Below are 20392 nucleotides of genomic sequence, written 5' to 3'. Positions count from 1 at the left end.
AGTGATGTTACTGTGACAGCGACACTTTTTGTATTTTAATGGACTGTGGGAAACACCAGATTCCCGATCACACTCGAAGGCCACACTGCAATCAGTGGATCTTGCCTCACCTGCAAACCTGTGTGGGCAGCTGGTGGGGAATATAACACACCTGTTTCACAGAGAGAGACCAGTGAGACGAGGGAGAAGACAGCCGATGCAGTGAGGCGACACAGCGCACCAGGACAGACCCAGGAGAGTGGAGAGCCAACACAGCACCTATCCAGACGAGCCTAGGACCACTCTGGAACCTGAAGCGCAGCAGCCAGTGTCCGTTCTGCTTTACTACTCCAGCCTGGGCCAATAACAGGACCTGTTATTGCCCGGGACAAGAGTCAGTACTCACTGAATTGTGGCGGACACATTGAGGCCGGCTGCGGGGCCAGGCAGGGTGGGGAGAGCATTGTGCTTGTGTACAGAAGATTAGCTGTGGGTTTCCTGTCCTCCAACAGAACAAGCTGTGTGGCACTGGGACGAGGCCTGTGATTGGGCGAGCTGCGTCGGAGAAGCAAGCGTCATCTGTGAAAGCAAGGGGGAAGCCATTGGACCGCAGCAGAGGGGTGGCGTTGCGACGTGCCCCGCTCTCGAGTTAAGTACCCCTTGCTCCCTTCCTCCTGTCCAGCATTTTATAAGAACACGGCGATTGCCATATTTTAGACCTGTTTTTACCGTTTTATCTGGGACATTTTTATTTATAGTGTTGATCTTTAATGGGCCCTTTTACCCCCAGCCACTTTTAAAATATTCCGTAGTTCCACTTGCTGTCACTACCCCTTGCCAGGACTTTTGACTGCTATTGCAGCACATCCCCCTAGCCTCGACCCAATTACTGTGAGATTTGTCGAGCCTAATAATACCTACGGGTTCCTATTACGAGTGATTAGCATGCAGAGTGGCTATTAATTTGCAGTGGACGTTTTGCAGTGGATATTTGCCTTAAAGTTAACTTGAGTGGCAGTGGTGGCTGACGCTGTGTTTGATCTTTAAAGGATACCGGAGAGCAAGCGGGAGGACTGAGACAAGTGGACCTGGATCTTCAGTCAGTGGAGCTGGGCTGGGTCACCTATTTTTATAAATAAACATTGTTATTCCCTTTTTACCTTGGTTGTAGTTTTAACTCTGCTTACTCCTGATTTTAAACGAACCTGTGCAGCTTTTAATCTTTTAGAACTAGAGTCCTAGGCTCTGCTGCAACCCTAGGTGGCGTTGTCGGGCAACATTTTATTAAGGACCCTTTTAAGCATTTTTTAACGTGTAAAAGTTGGCCACGTTACATTTGGCGTCCGTCGGCAGGATCAGGACCTGAGCAGAGTTGAAACCTAAGAGTTTTGTTTTATTCTTTTACTTTTTGCTGTTAAACGTATACAATGATGATGACCCCTGTTTTCCTGGGCGCACCATGGGTGCCTAAGTTTGGCGGAACTGATTCAGAACTGAAATACAATGACTGGAAAGAACAGTTACAGGTGCTGGCACAATATGCTGGGCAAGCTGAACCACAAAAAGTGGGCGTTGTGATGGGAGCATTGACTGGGGAAGCTAAGAGACACATTAGTGTATTTGTAGAAGACGAGCGTAACACTGTAGCTAAAATATTTACTGCACTTGATAGGATCTATAAAGTACGGATCCCAGTCTCGGTGGTTAGATCACAGTTTTATGGGTGTCGACAGAAATCTGACGAACCCATACAGTCTTATGCCCTCAGGTTAAGGGAGCTCTTTAACAGGCTGCTGCAGCATGACCCGGATGGAGCCCCCACGGATGAACACCTGAAAGAACAGTTCCTCTTAGGTCTGGAGGAGGGCCCGATGACACAAACCTTGAGGAGACATGCCCGCCAAAACCCACAGCGAACATTTGATGCCCTTCACCAAGAAGCCCTATTGCTGGAGGAGGATAGACGGGGACATGGCTGGTCTGAGGTAACATGCACAGCGGTTGGGGGGGCAAATAACTTTCATTCTCACCCCCAGAAAACCGATTGGAAGGCGGAATTTAAACAAGAGATTATGTCAGAGTTGAAAGACCAATTGAAGGAATGGACACAAGAGTTCCTCCAAGAAGCCAGGCCGAGAAGCCCGCCCCGACAAGGCAGAGCAGCTATGCCCCACGCCGTAACCCAGAACACCGCTGGGAAGCACCTGCATCCTCCAACACGTGGGCAGCAGATGGTAAGCCTATCTGTAGGCGCTGCCGCCAAGCGGGCCATATAGCTGGTTTCTGTCCAAACTCTAACCAGCCCACACAACATTGAAACTAGTCTCGGCTCCCAGACGTTTGGTGAGCTGCGCCACCAAACGTCTGGGAATTTCACTGTCAGAAACTGTCTGTCAGAGCCCGGCGAGAACGGCCGGCAGCAGACACGCCTACATTTATTATTAGAATTTTATTTGGTAGCGGCAATGCCATTTATCATAGTTCCAATATAGAGCAAGACACCGATGTGCTGCAAAGAGAGTTTATACCTGTTGTTTATTTTACAATCATTTTTCCTACCCGGAAGTGGTCCGCTTGCTACTGTGAGTCATCAGCAGGCTCTGTAACGTTAGCCTCGGGAGTCGGGTTTATCGCTGGGGAAAAGACCTCTAGCCGCCGGGGCCGGATGAAACACGTCCTATTAACAGGTTATGTTTGTTTCTAAGTGATTAATATGTTTCTCCGCAAACGCGGCGATGTTTTGCGAGACACTGGTTCTGCATGAGCGTCACTGCCCCCAGAAAGCAGGCCCGCCCACAACACTCATGATTGGTTCTCCGATGCAAGGCTTCCAACAGCGCCACCTAACGTTATGCAAAGATTTAAATAGTAATATTCTCAGTCTTACAGGAGTGAAACGGATTAAGACTGAGGGCTGAGTCTACATTGAAACTAACTAACCCCACTACTGAGCTCTAACCAGCCCACACAATATTGAAACTAACTAACCCCACTACTGAGGCTTGGGTGGTGGGGGTAGGACAGGAGGAGGTGTTACAAGGGCCGCCAATGGAGGCATTGATTGGACAATGCCCACAGGCTGAGGTGGTGATGGGAGGAATTAAACTGACTGGACTTTTCCACATGGGCTCACAAATCACATTAATCCGACATAGCCTTTTCACTCAGTACTTTCCAGACTATGCGGTCAAAGAGCTCCCCTCTATGATTAAGCTTAAAGCTGCCAACCGTCTCCATATCCCCTCTCTGGGCTATGCAATGTTTGACTTTGTGGTTGAGGGCCACAATATTGGCCAGCGAGGAGTCTTTATTGTAAAAGATGATTGTTTGTCTAACCCCTTCCTCATTGGCATGAATGTCATACAAGCAGTCTTTGATGTCGTGTTTAACTCATTCAGTGCCAGCCACTTTTGGAGAACGGATGCTCCCAGTGCCAGAGTTTTCAGAGCGTTTTCAGTGATTTCTCGAGGCCCACAGAATATTGTGTGATATTACTATGTAAACACCGAACACGCACAAGAACGAGCTGGCTCTATTGTATCATCAGCAAAAAAAAGTTTATTGATACCATTTTCCGTTCTTTAGTTATGAGCCGGAGAAGATAGGTTGTTTTCAGCGTTTTCAGGCTTTTCAAATTATTAGCTGAGATAATCCGCCTTTTGTGAAATGCAGCATTTCAAGCACATTCACTGAGTCTGAAGATAATATTTTCTGATGTAGTGACGTAGTTGTTGTGTGATGCCCTGCGTGCACCACCCCCCTCCCCCCCTCCCCCCGTAAACTCCTCCCCACACTGCACACAGCCTCACGCAACCATTATATTTTCGGACTGCTGCGTTTGTGTGCTGCTGTCGGCTCTCAGCGCCACAGCAGGGAAGAGCCAACCCGGATTGCTGAATGGTTTGGCGTCAGGGGCTGCTTTCCTGTCTGCTAATCGGGTGGAGAAACTATACAGACAGACAGACAGACAGACAGGGACAGAGGGGCTCAGTTGTGAGCGCGGATTGACTCCTGTTCGGAGCCAATGTCAGCTCCCGCGACAGAGCAAATGGCTCTGGGAGCATGCATCGGGTTGTCTTTGATCCACGGCTTTTAGGCTGTTTCTCGGACCTGTCTCTAATCTGGACTGCACCGAGCAAGCACTGTCGCCACCTAATGAGTCCGTAAAATAGGTTATACACCTCCAATAGCTACTATAGTTGTACAGGAGCTGCGGAAGGCTTTGATCGACGTCCCACCGTCAAAAAACGCATTGGACGTCGAAGGACGTCCGTGGCATTCTACGTCACTATTTAATTGGACGTCGAAGGACGTCCATGGCATTCAATGAGTTAAAAACCCAGATGGTCCAAGGTCTTTCTCTTGCCAGAATGCCAAGTTTCAGAATGCCTGGAGGATGGCCTTTACAGTATGCTGCAGCACCGTGGAGACCTCTGGAGATGGGTCCCTGGGTCACATCCGGCCAGCCCACCGAGTTACCATACCAGCAAGGAGTGAAGTGGTGGTCTGGGGGCGTGCCAGACCTGGGATGCGAGGGCGTGACTACCATGGGCTGGTCGAGGCACTCCCAGAACCTGGTGCAGTTGCAGCGGCACGAACAATATCTGTAGTCAAGCAGGGTTGAGTACCTGTCAGTGTGCATAACCTGCCTCTTCCTGTCTCTCTAGGCCGCTACACAAAGCTGGCAAGGCTGTTTCAGGTTAACGACACGGACATCCATGGAACGCGGGATATCAGCCTGAGGCCTGATGCGGATGGCGTGGTCGAAGTCAGTGTGGTTGACGTCTGTGACGGGACAGAGCAAGACCAGGTGTTTGAGGCGCTCAAACTGGCCGACCGGCCGGACCTGAACCTGGAGGAGCAAGGTCAGTTAACAGCCCTGATAAACAAATGGGAGAGTCTTTTCAGCCCATGAGGAGGACTTTGGGAGGACAGATGCTGTGAAGCACTGCATACCCACAGGCGATGCGGCCCCCGTGAGAGAGCGCTTCCGACCTCTACCACCCCTGCTTTACCAAGACATGTGGGTCCTGCTAGCAGGTATGTTGCAAAATGGCGTCATAACAGAAAGTTCCAGCCCCTGGGCCGCACCCATTGTTATGGTGAAAAAGAAAGATGGCAGCTGGCGATTCTGTGTTGATTATAGAAAGTTCAATTCTGTCACTCGTAAGGATGCCTTTCCGCTCCCTAGGATTGAGGAGACCTTGACCTCCATGACCCAAGCAAAGTGGTTTTCCACTTTGGACCAGCAACCATGGGTTAGGAGCGATGTTGGCCCAGGTCCAGGAGGGTAAGGAGCGAGTAATTGCTTATGCAAGTCGGAGTTTGCACCCCACAGAGCGTAATGATGCAAATTATAGTTCTTTCAAACTGGAACTCCTAGCACTAAAGTGGGCCATTACCGAGAAATTCAGAGATTACTTGACTGGAGCAAAGTTCACAGTGTATACGGATAATAATCCCGTTGCTCATCTGCAGTCAGCAAAGTTGGGTGCGGTGGAGCAGCGCTGGGTGGCACAGCTGGCATCCTTTGACTTTGAAGTGAAGTACCGCGCCGGGAGGGAAAACGCAAATGCAGATGCGCTCTCTCGATTCCCTGCAGTTAGGAACCCACCAGCACAGACTACTGCTCCCCCTACAGACGGCATCACCTCAGCAGCAGTAGAACAGGATGAAGGCTCTCTACAACAAAATGATTGGGCGGTAGAACAACAGGCCGACCCTGACCTGCAGGCTATGAGAAGGTATGTGGAGCAAGGGTTATGCCCTGTTGGGCCTGAGCAGAGAACACTCACTGTTATACTGCTGAAACGATTCAAGAGGCTCTGTGTCCATGAGGGGATCCTGTGCCGCAAAACTGTTGACCCAAACACCCATGAGCAGCTGTTTCAGATTGTGTGCCCAGGTCCCAAGCGTCAAGAAGTGTGGTGGCTGTACCATGAGGCTGCAGCACATGCAGGAGCAGGAAGGACTCTGGCCACCTTGAGACGCCATTTCTTCTGGGTCGACATGGAGCAAGAGGTGAGGGGTTTCCAGTCCGGTTGTGTTGTATGCAGCCTGCAGAAGGACAGGGCGGAACAAAGGGCTCCCTTGAACCCAGTCACTGTCACGTACCCTTTAGAGGTAATGGCCTTAGATTTCCTGTCTCTCGGTAGGCCTGGCCACTCGTACCAAAATGTTTTGGTCATGACCCATATGTTTACTCGCTATGCCTGGGCTGTGGCCACTCGCAACCAGACTGCCAAAACCACAGTGCGAGCGATTTGGTCCCAAATCATCCACACTTTCGGATGCCCTGTTCGGTTTCACTCAGACCAGGGCCCGAACTTTGAATCTGAGCTAATGAAGCAACTCTGTGACATGTATGGTATTGCTAAAAGTAGAACTACGTAGGCCTGGGCAATATGGCAATTTTTTTTATCACGATATGTTTTCTTATATCGATCGATGTCGATATTTATCACGATATAAATTTATCAATAATACTAATTGCACATAAAAAGCACATGAAGAATTTTAAGGGCACAATTAAAATTCAATGCAGAGCGATATAGAATCTATTCGATAGGACTCTATTAATCTCTGACCGGTTACAATGAAGTTGAATTCAATTCAAAGTATTCTCATGAGAGAGGCTCAATGCAGCTCATTGGCTATTGTTGTCATTAAATGATAGCTCTTTATTTAGTCATCTGTTTGTCCATACTATTCACTTATGGCTTTTTAATGTAACTTGATCCATTTGCATTTTCAGCTTATTATAATTGTCCTATGCTTGTTACTTGTTTTCCCTTATACCACTGGTCTTTGGTGTGCTTATTCTGTTGTGTGTATTGCATTATGTTGTTTCAATGCAATGAACGTCTTGGTCCAAGGCTAGGTGTTGATTATGCAGCTATAGTTAGCTGCTGTTGGTTTGATAAAGGAAGCAAAGACTGTTTAAACCATAGATGTGTAATGTTGTTCGGATAGCTGCTATAGATGGTCTATCTAACAGATAGCATAACGTTAGCAAGATTGTCAAGTATGAAGATATTAACGTTAGCGTTAGCTAATGCGATGTAGATGCTAATTTGATACCATTCATGACAGCCAGCTACCGCTACACGCTACAAATCCACGGCCTGACATATATTTTAATTGCATCTGTTTATGTTACTCTTGTTTTGCTGGGCCAGGCTCTAACTGATTAGGAGCCACTCAGCCAGCCGAGCCGACTGCGAGGCTCTGCAGAAAAAGGGATTCTTCCGCAAACGCGTGCATCACATGGTTTATTTTCCATTGATGCCATTGGTTTCACTCAGTGTTGCCTTCAAATACCCCCCCAAAACGACACATTATTCACAATAAGCATTGCTGTGCTAAGCTGCGGTCATGTTTCTGAGGGGTTTTGAACGCAACACTGAAAATATTTTATTGAAATTACAGCTCATAAATTTATCATCGTTATCGTGGCCGTTTTTTTTCGTGAAATTTTTTGACATCGTTTTATCGCCCAGCCCTAGAACTACACCATACCATCCGGCAGGTAATGGGCACGTTGAAAGGATGAACCAAACCCTACTGAATCTGCTCCGGACGTTGGGAGCTGATAAACAAAGTAGGTGGCCAGACCACTTACCTGAGCTGTTGCAAGCGGATAACAACACCGTGCACAGTGCCACTGGGTTTGCTCCATCTTACCTAATGTTCGGCCGACACCTTAGGCTCCCGGTGGACGTTGGTCTCGGGGTCGGGCAAGAGAAAGCAAATGGTGATTTGGCCGGGTTGGTTCGTGAACACCACAGAAGATTGACCTACGCTTATGATGTGGCACGCAACAAAATGTCTAAAGCCGCCGGACAGACTAAATGACCAAAGAGCCAACGCAACCCCGTTGCTGATTGGCGAGCAAGTATGGGTTCGAGACAGGAACAGGCAAGGACAAGGGAAGTTGCATGGTGGGTGGGATCCTGAATCTCACCTTGTTCTGGAAACTGTGGGAGACACAGGCTTGGTGTACAGGGTGAAACCAGAGAGGGGAGGGAAGGACAAAGTTTTACATAGGAATTCTCTGAAACTGTGTACAGGTCCCCCATTGCAACAAAAACCGGCAGCCCCACAAGCCACTGGGGAAGGACTTGAAGGCCTGCCCATGTTTTATTGTGTCCCAGCCCCGCATAGGAACGTGCCCGCACAGCCAGAGGAGCAATCAGTGCGGCGCTCTGGTAGACCAAACCGAGGAGTCCCCCCAGTCCGTTGTGGGGATGTGACAGGGGCACTTTTTGTATTTTAATGGACTGTGGGACACACCAGATTCCCGATCACACTCGAAGGCCACACTGCAATCAGTGGAACTGGCCTCACCTGCAAACCTGTGTGGGCAGCGCTGGTGGGGAATATAACACACCTGTTTCACAGAGAGAGACCAGTGAGACAGAGGAGGCCGACAGAACAGACGGCTCGACGCAGTCCAAGACGGAGGAGCCAGCAGCAGCATCCCAACGATCAGGAGACAGGCGAGGTGTGTGGCACCGTGACGACCTTGGATCCGGGCGAGGTGTCGGTGGAGCGGAGCGTCTAATCATCGGTGAAAGCCAGGGGGAAGCCATTGAACCACAGCAGAGGGGAGGCGTCTCGACGAGCCCCTCTCTCGAGTTAAGTACACGTTTTTTTACCCCTGGCTCCTTCCTCCTCCTTCCAGCATACTGTTTGAATACGACGATTGCCAGATTTTAATCCCCTTTTAACGTTTTCATCTTAGACATTTTTTCCTTGTTTTTATCTTAACACATTGAGTGCCAAGGACGTCTCTGGACGTCCTAAAAAAATGTAACGAGGAGTGCCAAGGACGTCTGTGGACGTCCTAAAATCATAATTCATATTATTCCATAATTCTGCTGTTTAAGGTCGTACCTAGCCAGTGAGCATGAATCCCTTCAAGGGATCACACGGCGCCACCTTAAACATCGACAGGGAAGCTGCGCCACCCACCTCAGATCCTTTACTTTGTGCATGAGACAGCAGGGAAAGACGTGATCAAAGAGGAAACCGATGCATGCTTCAGCCAGAGCCTATAGATTGCTCTGTCTGCAGCGGAGAGTGGGCTCGGCTGCATCCGCGCTCACAACTGAGCTCTTATGCTTCTATCTATCTCCACACGCTTCCCTGCCAGAAAGCCAGCATCCGAAGCCGAACGGCCAAGCCTTTTCGTTCAGTCGCGTTTTGCATTTCCTTGATGCGCGCTGGGATCCGTCCGGGGCAAAAACGGAGTCGAGAAAACAAACTCTGTGCGTGTGGGGAGGAGCCCACAGCTCAGAGGTGGAGAAGGGGGGGAGAGGGGGGGGCACGCAGGCTGCACAGAAACCACACCACGCCACCACATCAGAAAACACCAGCCAGAGTCAGTGAATGTGCTCGAAATTAGAGTGCAAAAGGTATTCATAAAAGTGACTATATCTTGGAAAGTAAAAAAACCCGACAGAAAACCCTTGAAAGTGCACTTTTTTCAGAGGCTGTCATTTCATAATGGAACTGTCTAGAAACAAAATTTCTTCTTTGGAAGAAGCAGGAGTGTTCAATGTTTCATTAAAGTCCAGCCCCGTCAATATAGCCCTAATAGAAAAAATTCTATAGCTGTTTTCAACTGAATGGAAGTGAATCTGGCACAGGCTGCAGACAATTTTACTGAAGCGCTGTGGCACTCAATGTGTTAATGGGCCCTTTTATCCTCAGCCACTTTTAATTGTCCCACCTTCCTATTTTATTTTGTTACCCCCTTGCCAAGGCCGCCGGGACTTTTGTTGGGCTGCTAACAGCAGATCACCCCCTAATCTCGATCAGAGTGCTGTGTTTGACTGCATGTGTTTTCGAGCTTACTACCTACGAGTTCATTGTGCACTTATGGCTCATTTCCACCACATTTTACAGCCCTGCACAGCTCGTCACCACTCGGCTCTACTTGTTTTAACCCGATGGACGTTTTGCTTCCACCGCTGGTCATCTGCCCCCGCCCACACCTGGTCGTCATAGCGACCGCATATCTGCCCTCCGCCCATATTCCGAAGTAGGCTATAACATATAACGTTACAATTAAATCCATCCACAGAACTTTTAAACTGTTTATGAAATACTGGTGCCTCTAAATGACCTACAGTGTACATGGGCAAATGTGACAATCGGCCAGGAGAATGGATATCTCTTTGTTGTTAGTCAAACTCACATGCATGCATGCGCGAGGGACGGGAGTGAGGGACGGGGTTGCGCTACAGAGTGAAGCCTCTACCCCGGCGGCCTCTCACCAGGTAAGACCGCGGCTTCACCAAAGCCCCGCCTGCGGCCTAGCGGAGCCGATGCTGCAGACAGCTACAAAGGGCTTCCTGAGGAGCGGATTTTTTTTTCTCTCAAAACAATTGAAAAGCACCGTCATGTTAACACGTTCACTGCCAATGACGTATTAATACGTCAAAAATAATCCAACGGTTGACTGCCAATGACGTATTAATATGTCAAAAAAATGATTTTTTTTTTTTTGACCGTGGGATGTGCATCTAACCCTTTTACATCTCTTATATAATTATTGGAGCCACCGAACGTTTACAACCCATTCCACCGAGCCACTAAGTGGCGACAGTGCTCTCCTGACTAGAGGAAGGCTTACCCCGCTCGCCGGACGCTTCTGGCTCATACTGAGCAAAAAGCAGCCATTCTCATGAAAATGGATGGAGGAAAACGCTTTCGTTTTCGCGCTGATTGCTGGCGATGCGGGATTGCAAATTTGCATAATAGATTACAGGTGGAACACACTTTGAAACACGCAGCATAAATATGACCAGAATCGCAAAAGCTTCTCTCAACCAAAACTCCAAGATGCGAGCGAGTCCATCCAGACTTCCTCAAACAGCGGCCGCGCAGACAGGCAGCAGCAGCAGCAAAGCAGTGAGACTGGTGACAAGCTTGTGACGGCCGCTGCAGCCAAGAAGAACGCCCACGGAGGGAGGAGTTGGAAGCAGAGGGGGGTTTCCTGCTGTTATGGAGGAAATTACTGTTCAAAACTATTGTTTAGATGTCTGACGTCTTACTGATGCCAAAAATGAATGGTTAAAGTGACTGTTCTATCGAATTTCACAAAAAGCCGTTTTTCTGACGCTGAAACCATGCTGTATTCAACTGCTAATGCTTACATAACTACTAACTCTACAAACTAACTCTTTTAGACAGAGAAAGCACACATTCTATTAGTTCTTTTGAGATATTGTGTGTTCACAAAATCTTAGCAGAAAAGAATCCTCTGGTCTTGAAAGATGAGCCAGAATCCTCAAAAAACCCCTCTGGCAGAAGCTAACTACAGTAAAAAAAAAACGTCTGGCAGTGAATGTGTTAAGCTGAGTAAGGAGATCGCTTTTATTTCACCAGAGCCGAAGGCAGCAACACAAAAGACTGATGGAAATAACAGAAGAGAAGGTAATCCCCACTAAACTGGTATCCAGCATTGACAGTAGATAGAGTAGACACGATTCTGCCTGACCAATCAGTCGTCTGCAGTGTTTTCACGTCACCGTATGGTACCGGGTCCACAGCGTTAGAACCTCAACAGAGCAGGGACCAAAACTAGCATGACTCAACGCCGACTCAACCCGGGCTGGCCAGGTTTTTGATCGGTGGAATGAGACAAAAACGCGAGACGAGCTGGGTGGGGCAGCGCTGATACCAGCGGTGGAAATGGGCCAAAAGGGTGCAGTGACCAGTCTGCAGTGCAGTGGATATTTGTTGCAGTGGATATTTGTTGCAGTGGATTTTGTGTCAAGTGAGTGGCGGTGGCTGACGCTGTCTTGGTCCCCTAAAGAAAACCGGAGGACCAAAGCGGGAGGACAGGACTAGCGGACTCTGATTCCAGCAGTGGACTTGGGGCTGGGCCGCGACAACATTTTAATATTCTTGTAGTAATAAACATTGTTATTCCTTTTTACCTTGGTGGTCAACTTTAACTCTGCTCACTCCTGATTTTTAAAGAACCTGTGCAGCTTTTTTATTTGAGTCCTAGGCTCTACCAAACAACCTAGGTGGCGTTGTCGGACAACACTTTTGTTGGTTGGACACCCTTGAACAGTTGTAACTCATTCACCGCCAAAGACGTCTTTGACGTGTTATCAGAAATAGCCCTCCCCGCCAATGACGTGTTTGACGTGTTTTTGTTTTTATTAGTACAGCGCGTAGTTCAAAGACTTCCCCAGCCTGTGACATGTTATCAGGTCCAAACAAAGACAAGCCGACAACACGTTATCAAACGCATACCGCAGCTGTTGTTTTGAAATGGAAGAGGAGGAGAAAACGGAGAAACGCTGCCTGTTGCATAGAGGAGAAACGCCATTGAAACACCCCTCGGCGCGCTGCGCTGGTCGCCTCTGCTGCAGGGCGAACCTGGATTGAGTTCTTCGCGGAAGTCAAACCAACATGATCGATCCGGTTCCAGCGCCTTGTCCCAAAGCCAAGCCGACCCCGTTCCTGTGTCGCAGCATTCGTCCCAGCCCGAAGGAGAGGAGGAAAACGATGCAGTGCAGAGGAGGCTAGACGCTGATCTCAGAGCAGTTTGGTGTTCTCCCCTCCTATGCTAATTTGCGGGGCGATCAGTAGTATTCCCTGGGAAGAGGTGCGATCCAGCAGCAGCTGTGGACAGAACTCTCTGTGTGTGTGTGTGTGTGTGTGTGTGTGTGTGTGTACTGTATTGTTGAATCTAAAAAAAGCACTTCATATATATTTTTTGTCATTTGTGTCATAACGAATAATATTTACATGTCTGATGTCAATACAGTTCAAAATAAAAGAATTGAGAGCGAGTTCTGCCTGAGATTGTGTATTTTACACAAATGGCCTTTTCTCCTATTTGTCTTCTCAAGAGAGACCTTTTTGGTGAAAACAGGGTGTATATAAATGGCTATAAGTAGAGTACAGAACATGCTAAAAGCTCACTTTTTTTTCCCTGGTGAACCCAGAGACGTACATCTTCATTTTGAGGTATTGCAAATCACTTTGATGCTAATAGATAATTTACTGTGGGTCTTGAAAGATGACCAACAATTATGAAAATCTTTGGCCTGTGCTAAATATTGGCAGTCCTAAACTGGCCATGAATGAGTTAATGTAAAGTGAGCCACGTTACATACATTTTTTTATTTGTTTTGTGTGTTTCAGTGTGTGTGGCACAGGCTCGACAGACGGTCAAGGTGACTGTGGACGACGGAGGGGACGACTGGGAGACCGACCCCGACTTTGAGGTGGCTGTGAAACTATTAGGAAGACACCATCACTCCTCCCTCCATAAACCCGTCACTCTTCCTCCCCCTCTCCCGTCACTCTTCCTCCCCCTCTCCATCTAATCCTCACATGTCTCTATTCGTTCTTCATGCGTCCACCATCTCTGATCATTCTGTCCTGTTTTTTTGGTTTCGTTTTCTAGAATGACGTGTCGGAGAAAGAGCAGCGCTGGGGGGGCGAAGACGGTGGCTGGCTCAGGCCATCAGGAGCACATAAAGTGAGCAACTATGAGACTAGTGTTTTTTTTTTTTTAGATATCGATTTTCACTACAATAAGCAGGGATTTTCTTCTTTATTTCATAATGGGATCTGTAATGTGAAAAGCCCCCAAAGGTGTCATCTTAACGCTGTCCCTCCTCCTGCTCAGTATCCACCAGCTGCGTGAGAACGTGTCGACTGAGCACACCTCCCAGAAGCAGAAGGAGATGGACGACGTGCCCAAGGCCTCGCATGGCTACGGGGGCAAGTTTGGAGTGGAGCAGGGCCGCATGGACAAGGTGAGCGAGACCCTGGAGCCTTTTACAGCTGTTGTGCTCAGTTCAACTGGATCAGGCCGTTTGTATATATATATTATTTTGTAACTTTCAAAGAGTTGTTTCTGTCTTCATGTGCTGGTGGGAAAGTCTGGCCTAACGGACTTCCAAGTTGGCTGCGAAACAGCATTGTTCATGCGCAGTTTTGTCCGAACATCAGACCTGGACCTCCTGTAGTTTAACAAGCTAATCTGACACATTTAATTCAAACAAATGAAGGTTTCTGTTGACTGAAATTGAGGTTTTTTGGCTTGTTGAGAAGGTTAAAGGTCACCGTCGTCGTGTCATAACTTGGAAACTCACCAGTAAAACTATGATTAGTTTCATCCTCTGAGTTTATGTGAAATTTCTATGTGGGAAATGTGTTAATCCGATAGAACACGAATGCACAATATGTCAGATTAATTTATTACACCGTGCCTGCTGGAGTGGTGATAGAGTGAGTTGCCATAAATAATAGGAAGTGTAGGAATTATTAAATTAATTTAGGAGAGGAGTGAAGAGTGCAGTAGTCATGTGTCAACTCCATGTTGACGCATGGTCAGCAAGAGGTGCCTGCTGAAGAAAGCCGTTATGACCATCCAGCCTCAGCTGCACCACAGCAGCATTTTATCATCATAATTATGATTCATGTCCACCAGGGAGTTGTTTCATCGTAGCTCTCGGTTAAGGTTATCGACAGTATCGATAAGTATTGATACTGATACATTTAAATGGATACAATACTCATTTGCAACAGTATCGATACCAGCAGTGCTTTCTCCGATTGAGAAATCTAAAATACTACAGATTTTTCCCTCCCTGTCATTGGTGGCTATCTGTTGCTTCAACAAGCTCAAAGTGTTCTGATAGGCTGATGACTAGAGCAGGGCTAATCTGCTGTAAGTGCAAAAGGTTTTATCGTATTGAAGTTAGACATTTTATTATCGTGACAACCCTACTTTGTGTCATTATCACCATCGGTTCGGTTCAGTTTAGGGGTATGTGAGTGATAGCTGTGTGGTCAGACGTTTTATCTCTGGTTTCAGTGATGTTGTTCAGGCTATGCTCCGCTGTTACAGGATCTGTGGTGTGTGTATGATCAGTCCCTACAACAACGATTGATCTAATGTTACAAATCATTCTGCTCTTTATTACATTTAAAATCCCCTGCCTCAGTCTGTGCTCTGAGCTGTTCTAATCTATCCATTACTCTGGAGCTACAGAAGCATAGCTGCTGGTCTGTGATCGAATACCACCAGAACTTTCTCTCCTGTATGTATGTATATGTATGTGTGTGTGTATATATATATATATATATATATATATATATATATATATATATATATATATATATATATATAAAATGAATACATGTTTTGCTGTAGCTGAAGCTAAATTTGATGTCTGCTAGATACATCCCTGCTGGTTTGCAATACAAAGAAGAGTACCTGTATTTCAAAGACAGACAGCCCTGTTTGAAGATGAGCTCTGTTTGAAAATGTGAAAATGCACATTTTCACAAATGTTGTTCTAAATGATCCCAGAAAGTCTTTTCAACCTGTGCTGCACTTTCTGTAATGTGCTTATCAGTGTGAACAGGGCGAATCAGTAGTGGGTATTTCACACTTGATAATCTTTCCTTCCTCTCTCCCTCTCCCTCTCCCTCGCTTTCTCTCCCTCTCCCTCTCGCTCTCCTTTGCTTTCTCCCTCTCCCTCTCTCTCTCCCTTGCTCTGCCTCTCTCTCCCTCTCGCTCTCCCTTGCTTTCTCTCCCTCTCCCTCTCTCTCTCCCTTGCTTTCTCTCTCCCTCTCCCTCTCTCTCTCCCTTGCTCTGCCTCTCTCTCGCTCTCCCTTGCTTTCTCTCTCCCTCTCTTTCTCCCTCTCTCCCTCTCTCTCCCCCCACCCCCTCTCTCTCTCTTGTGCGGTCAGCGCAGCATGAATGTGATGACCAAACACTGTTTACAGTCAGCACTCCAAACCGCTGGCTGGGTTTCTAGTAGAAGTGCTACCTCCATGTCTTTTTCTGTCCCTCCCTCTTATCTCAGCCCCTTGTCTCTGTCTGTGTCCCTGGTCTGTGTGTGTCCCTTGTCTCTGTCTTTGTCCCTTGTGTCTGTCTGTGTCCCTTGTCTCTGTGTGTGTCCCTTGTCTCTGTGTGTCCCTTGTCTCTGTGTGTCCCTTGTGTCTGTCTGTGTCCCTTGTCTCTGTCTGTGTCCCTTGTGTCTGTCTGTGTCCCTTGTGTCTGTCTGTGTCCCTTGTGTCTGTCTGTGTCCCTTGTGTCTGTGTGTGTCCCTTGTGTCTGTGTGTGTGTCCCTTGTGTCTGTGTGTGTGTCCCTTGTGTCTGTGTGTGTCCCTTGTCTCTGTCTGTGTCCCTTGTGTCTGTCTGTGTCCCTTGTCTCTGTGTGTGTCCCTTGTCTCTGTGTGTGTCCCTTGTGTCTGTCTGTGTCCCTTGTGTCTGTCTGTGTCCCTTGTGTCTGTCTGTGTCCCTTGTCTCTGTCTGTGTCCCTTGTGTCTGTCTGTGTCCCTTGTGTCTGTCTGTGTCCCTTGTCTCTGTCTGTGTCCCTTGTGTCTGTGTGTGTCCCTTGTGTCTGTGTGTGTCCCTTGTGTCTGTGTGTGTGTCCCTTGTCTCTGTGTGTGTGTCCATTGTGTCTGTCTGTGTCCCTTGTGTCTGTCTGTGTCCCTTGTGTCTGTCTGTGTCCCTTGTGTCTGTCTGTGTCCCTTGTGTCTGTCTGTGTCCCTTGTGTCTGTCTGTGTCCCTTGTGTCTGTCTGTGTCCCTTGTGTCTGTCTGTGTCCCTTGTCTCTGTGTGTGTGTCCCTTGTCTCTGTATGTGTGTCCCTTGTCTCTGTGTGTGTCCCTTGTGTCTGTCTGTGTCCCTTGTCTGTGTGTGTGTCCCTTGTCTCTGTGTGTGTGTCTCTGTCCCTTGTCTCTGTGTGTGTGTGTCCCTTGTCTGTGTGTGTGTCCCTTGTCTCTGTGTGTGTGTCCACAGTCTGCGGTGGGCCACGACTACCAGAGCAAGCTGTCCAAGCACTGCTCCCAGACAGACACGTCCAAGGGCTTCGGGGGGAAGTTTGGCGTGCAGGCTGACCGCGTCGACCAGGTATTCCCTCCCCGACCCTGCCGTTTGTGACTGGACCACTCTATTCAGACACATTTAAACACCTAAATGGATTAAATTAGATAGATACTTTATTGATCCCCTTGGGGAAATTCGTGTTTTTTTTGATACCATAGATAATCATAGAATTAATCTCTTATGATTTCAAATGGCATTATTTTTTATGATTTGGCTGTGTACAACAATCTAAAATGTCAGTTCTCTCGACACAACACTGGGATGAGACTTTCTCCCAAAACTGAATCTGAACAAAAACTATGCGAGAACTTTCTTTCTTATTTCTTGTCATAAAAGTAGTGTTTGAACTCTAGCCCCGCCCCCAATTATTTAATTCATTGTATGCTTGCAGAGCAGCCCCACTTAAACTGTAATGCATCTTGTAAATCAACAGTCCTAAAGAAGAATCAATCACAAAACATTCTGAAAAAATAAAATCAATACATAATAAATAAAAAATACTGATGCTGTTTAAAACAGCGCAATAACTCCTGCTCTTAAATGCACAACTGTTGTGCACCACTACGGTTCACACTCATCTGAAAGTAGAACTGGTTCTGCATTGGATTAATTAAGAAAAATGTGCAGATGGTGTATTTCAAAATGACATTGAAAATCTGATTGTCGGGTGGGACAGGAATGACAAAATTGAAATTTTCCATATTTTTGTTCTGTTGAGAGATTAAAAATTTGAACTAAGATAGTTCTAAGTCACGCACGCATGCACACACACACACACACACACACACACACACACAGAGGGATGAGGCGTTGTAATAATCATTGTTTTGCCTCTGCCTTTCTCTCATGCCAGTCTGCTGTAGGGTTTGAGTACGCTGGGAAGACAGAGAAACACGCTTCGCAGAAAGGTGATGTCGCAATGTGCTTTCTTTCCACTCCTCTGTTTCAAGTAAATAGCCTGGTTGTCTTTTCCACGTACAGTTCCAACAGTTTGTTTGAAAAAGGTCGGTGACCGAAACGTCACAGAATAAATTCTTATTTGCAAGTTTGGACGGTGTGCGGGACTCCCTTTTTACACATACAGTTCGACAGTAATGTGCACCCTACTCAGGAAAAGGAAATTAAAATATATATATTTTTTAATTCACTGACTGAAGGCATCCTTCTGTACATTCCAAAATTCACCATCAAGTTTCACTATTTTGCCACTTGGATTTTGAGAGTGGAAAATTTGTAGTAGAGAAACTTGCCAGACAGACATAGGCCCTGTTTACGCGGCAACGCTCCCTGCATAAAACGACAAACTTTTTTTTAGCGTTAGTGCCTTCCTTTTACACAGGAACGGCGTTCTTGGGGCCTAAAAACGCAAACAAGTGAAAACAGGTCCCAGAGTGGAATTCTTTGATCTCTGTTCTGCCTGGTGGCTACTGTAGAGCCAGAAAAGGCTAGCTGTTTTTTTGCCGTTTGCTTTTTGGTGTATTATAATGTATATGGATGGGAAGAAGGGTGCTCTCAGTGCTGTGGGAGTCCACTCCAGTCCCTTAGCTCTCAGTGCTCATTAGCTGCTTGCCTGCTTCCCATGACGACATATATTGTCACCATCCTTGTGTTGCACAGGAGAGCAGAAGACTTGCCCAATTCCAATTCTGTTCTTAATCCATTGATACCTGATGCAGCATTTGTGTGTGTATCCCTTTAAGACCGTGAACTGCGTCACGCAGTTCACGGTCTTAAAGGGATACACACACAAATGAGGGATATACACGCAAATGCTGCATCAATGGGTTAAAGGAACACTGCGGTGATTTTCAACCAGCTTTTTATCATTACAACATCAGTAGTTTATCAGAAAACTGTTAACAGTTTTGCAGTCGTTCATTTAGTTTGACAGTTGATTTGAGTAAAGTTGTGGAGCGGTTATGTCATTTGTGCATGAATGACATCACTGGTTTTCTGATAAACTATTGATGTAATGATACAAAGCTGGTTGAAAATTGCTGCAGTGTTCCTTTAAATAACTATTTAACAGTGGTACAGATGCCTTTTCTTTTCTGCACCACCAGCAGGACATTGTAGTTTTTAATGTGTAGTTTTTCCAAATTGATGCACTGATTAATCCTGAAAAGGAACTGAATTAAACAACTACATTGAGTGAATTGATTCTGATTTTTAGCTCTTTGCCCAAGTGTTTGTCCCTCCCCTTGGGTTTGTGTTGACGGGCGCTTTGGAATTGGGCTGCTTCTTGATCATTGCTGCTCTGCTGCGGCTTGTCCTTGAACTTTGACCCTTGCCCCCTGCTTTGCTGTGTAGACTACTCCACTGGGTTTGGGGGGCGATACGGCGTACAGGCAGATCGCGTGGACCAGAGCGCACTGGGCTTTGATTACCAAGGCAAAACCGAGAAACACCAATCCCAGAAAGGTTTGTCCAGTGTCCCTGTCCAGTGTCCCTGCCATGAGGCCACTCCCACTAACACGAGAGACACGGAGAAAGCCTGGCAGATGGACATGCACACACACATGCACACACACACGCACACACACCAACTTTGTCCCGACTCGGTGAGCGCACCTCTTTGCAAGACCAGACGTGTCAAATTATTTGGCAGTCCTCCCTCTTCCTTCATTCTTCAGCCTGTGCTGTTCGTCTGCTTTATAGTGGCTTTATTTTAAATTTAGCTCGATCAGCTGTCTGTGACGTGTTTTTTTTCTCTGTGTGCCAGTAATGAAATCTCATTCTAATTATAGCATTTTCTGAGAATGTAGTACAGTGCCTCTGCTTCAGAGGACCTGAATTATTTCGGGGGCATTCCATTCCGAAATGTGGTTTCCTACAATGTGTCCTTGCTTCCTTTCCTTTCCCAGGTGATTGGCTTGGAGATGCCAGCGCCCTCTAGTCGGTGGGTAAGACACGACACAAACTGTGATAACTCATTTTTGTTTTCTTCCTTTTTTAAAACATCCTTTGGTAAGACTCGAGGGGGAATTAACCTCCGATGTGTTTGTCACTCATCTGTCTTCCAACTTACTTTATTGCGAATAAAAAATGGGAGAGATTACTTCTTAAGGGTGTTTTGTGCAGCCGATTCGATTTTATGGACACCTGAACTTGGACCCTAAGGGAAATCTTAACCTAAGGTGATACATTATATTATATGAGCTATGAACGTGAACACAACACCGTTTATTGCATGTTTTTGTAGATAGTGTACATTGTGTAGATTACAATTATTATGCTCTCGAAATCGCTGTCCGTTCTCCAGAGCTATTCAGTTGGTTCATGAAATCGCTGGGCTGCGTGCCCTCCAGTGTTGCTCCTGGCCAATCCCGGCGCCACAGGGCGTGGTTATTGCTTATCCTATGTGGGGTTAGAAATCACGCCTAGATGACATTGCCCCCATAGTAACGCGTAGCATCCCATCTGTAAACTCCTCGCCCTGGATAACAGATGAGATCCGCAGCCTCAGGCGCAAATGCCGCAAAACTGAGCGGCTGTGGAAATCCACAAACCTCCAGGTCCATCGCTTTTATTTGAAG

General features: G+C 47.0%; 1 pseudogene across 1 annotated transcript in view; it reads left to right on the top strand.

Moving 5' to 3' along the window:
* The window catches only part of LOC310800919, an 85711-nt pseudogene that overhangs the window by 43947 nt on the left and 21372 nt on the right, over window positions 1-20392 (top strand). Inside the window, exons 6-14 of the transcript in view lie at window positions 163-373; window positions 492-2213; window positions 13150-13232; window positions 13415-13489; window positions 13640-13769; window positions 16770-16880; window positions 17710-17764; window positions 19167-19277; window positions 19721-19755. The product of the transcript in view is annotated as an uncharacterized misc_RNA (transcript). The remainder of the gene's footprint in view (window positions 1-162; window positions 374-491; window positions 2214-13149; window positions 13233-13414; window positions 13490-13639; window positions 13770-16769; window positions 16881-17709; window positions 17765-19166; window positions 19278-19720; window positions 19756-20392) is intronic.

Source organism: Poromitra crassiceps (assembly GCF_964638095.1).
Source record: "Poromitra crassiceps genome assembly, contig: HAP1_SCAFFOLD_132, whole genome shotgun sequence".
Classification (NCBI taxonomy): Eukaryota; Metazoa; Chordata; class Actinopteri; order Beryciformes; family Melamphaidae; genus Poromitra; species Poromitra crassiceps.
The sequence above is the reverse complement of the archived record's forward strand: the minus strand, read 5'-3'. Positions and strand labels throughout refer to the sequence as shown.